The 6,450-nt window shown below is 39.6% G+C and overlaps 1 pseudogene; it reads right to left on the reverse strand.

Moving 5' to 3' along the window:
• LOC124643901 overlaps window positions 1–1,037 on the reverse strand; it is a 36,935-nt pseudogene extending 35,898 nt beyond the window's left edge.
• Between the last annotated feature and the right edge of the window lie 5,413 nt (window positions 1,038–6,450).

The following is a 6,450-nucleotide window of genomic DNA, read 5'->3' on the forward strand; positions in this document are numbered from 1 at the left end:
AGTAAAAGTAAACTTTTTTGTGAACTAAAATCTTGATCGAAAAAACGTTATAAAAAGAGAACCCCATGGTTTTTAGATGTTTTGAAATACTTTTTAAAATCCACAAATTATACTGAATCCAATCATACATATGAAGTTCCTGTCGACTCTGGGTTTTTTTTTGGCCATCTCCACACCTTACACCTTCATTATTTTGAAACCGACTCACACTTGGCCATTTTCTGATTTTTCCCTTTACCTTGACATAAAGACCTACCTCCATGCCAAATTTCAAGTCAATACGACCATTGGAAGTGGTCTAGGTTTTTGATGAGTGAGTCAGTGAATCAGTCAGTCAGTGAGTGTATAGTAAAAATAGCGATTTTCTGACGTCAATATCTCAAGACCTACAATAGGTATATTAATGAAATTTTGTATTTTAGATAAGTGAGGGGGTCTCAACAGATACTAGAAATTTGATATGCGTAAATAAAATAGATTTTGAGTTATAGGGGGGTCGAATTTGGCCCGAAATGGTTCGTGTAATATAACCCACGGCCGGTGTGTCGCTTTTTTTGCTGTAGAGGATTTATCACCATTTGCCGTTGTGTAAATAATACACAGGCATTGTGTTTCATCGGTTGTCGCTTCGAAAAGCTTATCCTTATTTCCAGGTTGGAGTTTTTTTTTTATTTCCAAGAAACTTTGGAAATGCTTTTCCATTTCAGTTTCACTGTTTAATGTTAAAACCGAGTTGTTTTCTCTGTGTTTGGCTTGAATGAAAACTGCGACTGGCTGAGCACAGCCTTTTATTTTAGCTCTAAAACATATGTCATCGAATGAGCCTAGCTTGTCAACGTTTGTGCCTAGGTAGAACTCTTCGATATTATCGTCGTGCAATAATCTGAAGTATATCAGGCTAAGTAGTTTAGTCTCATACAAGTGTCCGCGTACCCCTGCTGTTCCTGTTCGTTTCAAATATTTGTAATCTTCCTCAGATGCCGCCATTTTGTTACTTTATCGTGTGACGTTCTGATGTTGTGTTGACAGCTGTTTGTCATTCCACGGCAACACAGCCTCTGGTATCTGAAAAAAGGGAACAATTATTTTAAGCTGTTATTTTAATATTCGCTATTACTATTTAAATACTGTTTTCTTACTTAATTTTACGAATTAAAATTTTAAGAATTGCTTAGATGACTTAACTGCTCATTCATTAATTTTTACTGTTCATTTAATTATTTTCCTGTTTAATTATTTATTCACTCATCCACTTAATTGTTTTTAGGGTTCCGTACCCAAATGGTAAAACGGGACCCTATTGTTTTCGCTCCTCTGTCCGCCCGTCCGTCCGTCTGTCACCAGGCTGTATCTCATGAACCGTGATAGTTAGCGAGCTGAAATTTTCACAGATGATGTATTTTGGTTGCCGGTAAAACAAAAAATACTGAAAACTAGAATAATATAAATATTTTGGGGGGCGCCCCAAAATATTTATATTACTACAAGAAACGTGATTTTTTTTGTCCGTTTTATAAATAATGGTACGGAACCCTCCGTGCGCGAGTCCGACTCGCACTTGGCCGGTTTTTTATTACTCATTTTTGTTTACTTTACTGCTTAGGTTTAAATTCTAAACTAGTTATTAAAGTTGATCAGTCCAAAATATAATTTTCACACTAGCCCCGTACCTAAAAGATGATGAGATGTCAAATTCTTATCTCTACTGCGCTAAACTATAGATAGATAAAATATTGGAAGGCATGTTATATTTGTGGATGTCATCGGTTATTGTTAAAGATAACGCTGAAGATAACTAAAACAATAATACTTAACTAGAGATATAATTATTGAATACGGATAAGGCACTGAAAGGGCTGAAACTCTTCAGCTTTTTGTTGTAAGTTTGTTTGTTTGAACGCGCTAATCTCAGGAATTACTGGACCGATTTGAACAATTCTTTCGATGTTAGATAGCCCATTTATCGAGGAAGGCTACAGGCTACTTTTTATCCGGGTTCGTGCAGAGGTTCCCACGGGATGCGGGTGAAACCGCTGGCAGAAGCTATTAAAGATAAACGAACTAACAAAGATACTGAACATACTTAGGGGGAAGTCCTCCAGTGGCGGACACATACTCAAATCGCCGATTTGACAACTGAAAATAGTTCAGTTATAATACTATAACTGAACTATTTTGATATCTGAATTATTTAAATGGTGCAACTCACCCTACTACTCATCCTCCGAGCCTTTTTCCCAACTATGTTGGGGTCGGCTTCCAGTCTAACCGGATGTAGCTGAGTACCAGTGTGCCACAAGGAGCGACTGCCTATCTGACCTCCTCAACCCAGTAACCCGGGCAACCCGATACCCTTGGTTAGACTGGCGTCAGACTTACTGGCTTCTGACTACCCTTAACGACTGCCAAGAATGTTCAATAACAGCCGGGACCTACAGTTTAACGTGCCATCCGAAACACAGTCAATGGTGTTTAAGATATACTTAGAAAGTACATACAAACTTAGAAAAGTTGCATTGGTACTTGCAAATACTGTTGTAACTTATAAATAATGGGTACTTGTACTTACTGCTTTTAATCACAATAATTTACACTATAATGTTATGCTGTGTACTCTTCATACGCGTGAACAACAAGCAACTACCTAGGGATGGCTATCAGAGTTCCTTCGAATAATCAAAACATCGATATTTTCGAGACAAAAAAATCGATAAATAGGTAGTACTGGATCGATACTGATTAATATCGGCGTTTGATTTTACTGTTTTGGCATAAACCATACTATTAGGCTGCTGATTTTTTGTAAGACACATAATCGGGCCGTTCAGTGTATTCTATAGGGCTAAGTTCTAAGTTCAAGGTGCTAGAGGCTGCGTTAATCGTTAGTTTAATTATATACCGATATTTTATTTGCCTTACTTTAAATAAAATTGATCTATACTTACACAGCAAAAGCAAAATTTAAATTTAATTTTAAAAAAATATACTTTAAAAAATATATATATTTACTTGTTTACGTATAGGAGCACCGTGCTGCTCCCCTCATCGCTGCCACTGTGGTGAGGCTGTCACCAGCCTCGGACACCACGGCCTGTCGTGCAGCCGTAGTGCGGGCCGTATTGCGCGGCATGCAAACATCAATGACATTATACGTCGAGCTCTTGTTGCCGTCGGGGTGCCAGCTGTATTAGAACCAAACGGCTTGGCACGCGACGACGGTAAGAGACCAGACGGTATGTCGTTATTCCCTTGGAAGATGGGTAGGCCTTTAGTATGGGACGCAACCTGTGTCGATACTCTTGCGCCATCACACCTTCCAAGTTCTGCGTGCTGTGCTGCTGCTGCCGCTGCGGCTGTGGAGAACCTCAAGCGGCGGAAATATAGTGGCCTTGTCGGAAACTATATTTTCGAACCGTTTGTGGTTGAAACCCTCGGGTCGTGGGGTCCGAATGCCCACATTCTATTTAAAGATCTCTCTAGGCGGCTGGTTGACGCTTCTCGTGACCAGAAGGCTGGCTATTACCTCGGACAAAGAATCAGCATGGCGATCCAACGAGGTAATGCTGCCAGCCTCTTGGGCACGCTCCCAGTTGACAGCGATGGGGACGAATTTTTTGACGCTTTTTAGTTGTTTGTTTTCCTAGGATAGTTTTTGATTTTTATTGTAAATATGTATTGTAAATATCTATGTAAATAAACCCTTCTTACCGTATATATTTAAAAAAAGTCGTGGTGGCCTAGTGGGCAAAGAACCAACCTCTCGAGTATGAGGGCGCGGGTTCGATTCCAGGTCAGGCAAGTACCAATGCAACTTTTCTAAGTTTGTATGTACTTTCTAAGTATATTTTAGACACCATTGACTGTGTTTCGGATGGCACGTTAAACTGTAGGTCCCGGCTGTCATTGAACATCCTTGGCAGTCGTTACGGGTAGTCAGAAGCCAGTAAGTCTGTCACCAGTCTAACCAAGGGGTACCAGGTTGCCCGGGTAACTGGGTTGAGGAGGTCAGATAGGCAGTCGCTTCTTGTAAAGCACTGGTACTCAGCTGAATCCGGTTAGACTGGAAGCCGACCCCAACATAGTTGGGAAAAGGCTCGGAGGATGATGATGAGCAAAAGCAAAATTAATAAATAATTTCTTAGAAACTGATGTTTTAGATTTCGATATTTTTTTGTGCTATTCAAATCGATTTAAAAATTGATATGTTTCGGAAAGCGCCGCCTGACCTATAACCAGGCTATTTTTATATTTTGCTTTAAAATGATTCATTAATACGCTTTATGCTTCCTTGTCACACCTACCAACTTTAGTTAGGAACGAATGAGACAGCATACTGTCTATGTTTTGTATGATATTCGCTTGGTTTGCAGATAACAGCGTGAGAGAGAAAGAGATATATATTATATGTACGGTAGAATGAGACAGCTAATGATAATGCGAAAAATGTAAGTAGCATACCTAGACTTAAACAGGAAACCCACAAAATCATTTTTAGGGTTCTTACCCAAAGGGAAAAACGGGACCCTATTGTTTTCGCTCCTCTGTCCGTCCGTCCGTCACCAGGCTGCATCTCATGAACCGTGGTAGTTATAGTTACCGGCACGGATATTGAGCTCTCGGCAGAAGAGTGGGGATCGCTTTGCGCACTGTACACATAAGGCAATAAACAAATAAATCGCTTCTGCACAAGTGAAGGTCAGGGCTCAATATCCCTGCCGATAACTATAGAGAGTTGAAATTTTCACAGATTATGTATTTCTGTTGCCGCTATAACAACAAATACAGAAAACTAGACTAAAATAAATATTTTGGAGGGCTCCCATGCAACAAACGTGATTTTTTGCTCATTTTTGCTCGATATCGATAACGGCAACGGGTAGACGCGGTTCTATAAATAATGGTACGGAACCCTTCGTGCGCGAGTCCGACTCGCACTTGGCCGGTTTTTCACGCACGGTGCGTCGTAAAAGTGTTCTGTGTAGAAAAGTACTTCTGTTTGTACACTGTTGTACTGTTGTTTGTGTTGTACTCCCCTATGTATTTCCTTATGTACACTCTATATACTCCCCTATATGCTTCCTTATGTTCACTCTATGAACTCACCTATGTATTTCCTTATGTACACTCTATGTACTCCCCTATGTATTTCCTTATGTACACTCTATGTACTCCCCTATGTATTTCCTTATGTACACTCTATATACTCCCCTATATGCTTCCTTATGTTCACTCTATGAACTCACCTATGTATTTCCTTATGTACACTCTATGTACTCCCCTATGTATTTCCTTATGTACACTCTATGTACTCCCCTATGTATTTCCTTATGTACAGTCTATGTACTCCCCTATGTGCTTCCGTATGTACACTCTATGTACTCCCCTATGTGTTTCCTTATGTACACTCTATAACTGCCCTATGTATTTCCTTATGTACACTCTATGTACTCCCCTATGTATTTCCTTATGTACACTCTATGTACTCCCCTAAGTACTCCCCTATGTACACTTTACGAACTGCCCTATGTATTTCCTTATGTACACTCTATGTACTCCCTATGTATTTCCTTATGTACACTCTATGAACTCCCCTATGTGTTTCCTTATGTACACTCTATGTACTCCCCTATGTATTTCCTTATGTACAGTCTATGTACTCCCCTATGTGCTTCCGTATGTACACTCTATGTACTCCCCTATGTGTTTCCTTATGTACACTCTATAACTGCCCTATGTATTTCCTTATGTACACTCTATGTACTCCCCTATGTATTTCCTTATGTACACTCTATGTACTCCCCTTAGTACTCCCCTATGTACACTTTACGAACTGCCCTATGTATTTCCTTATGTACACTCTATGTACTCCCTATGTATTTCCTTATGTACACTCTATGAACTCCCCTATGTATTTCCTTATGTACACTCTATGTACTCCCCTAAGTACTCCCCTATGTACACTTTACGAACTGCCCTTTGTATTTCCTTATGTACACTCTATGTACTCCCTATGTATTTCCTTATGTACACTCTATGTACTCCCCTATGTACTCCCCTATGTACACTTTACGAACTGCCCTATGTATTTACTTATGTACACTCTATGTACTCCCTATGTATTCCCTTATGTACAGTCTATGTACTCCCCTATGTATTTCCTTATGTACACTCTATGAAATCCCCTATGTGTTTCCTTATATACACTCTATGTACTTCCCTACGTATTTCCTTATGAACACTCTATGTACTCCCCTATGTGTTTCCTTATATACACTCTATGTACTTCCCTATGTATTTCCTTATGTACACTCTATGTACTCCCCTGTGTAGACTTTACGAACTGCCCTATGTATTTCCTTATGTACACTCTATGTACTCCCCTATGTATTTCCTTATAAACACTCTGTGTACTCCCCTATGTATTTCCTTATGTACCCTCTATGTACTCCT

The sequence above is a fragment of the Helicoverpa zea genome, chromosome 29 (assembly GCF_022581195.2).
Source record: "Helicoverpa zea isolate HzStark_Cry1AcR chromosome 29, ilHelZeax1.1, whole genome shotgun sequence".
NCBI classification, from domain to species: Eukaryota; Metazoa; Arthropoda; class Insecta; order Lepidoptera; family Noctuidae; genus Helicoverpa; species Helicoverpa zea.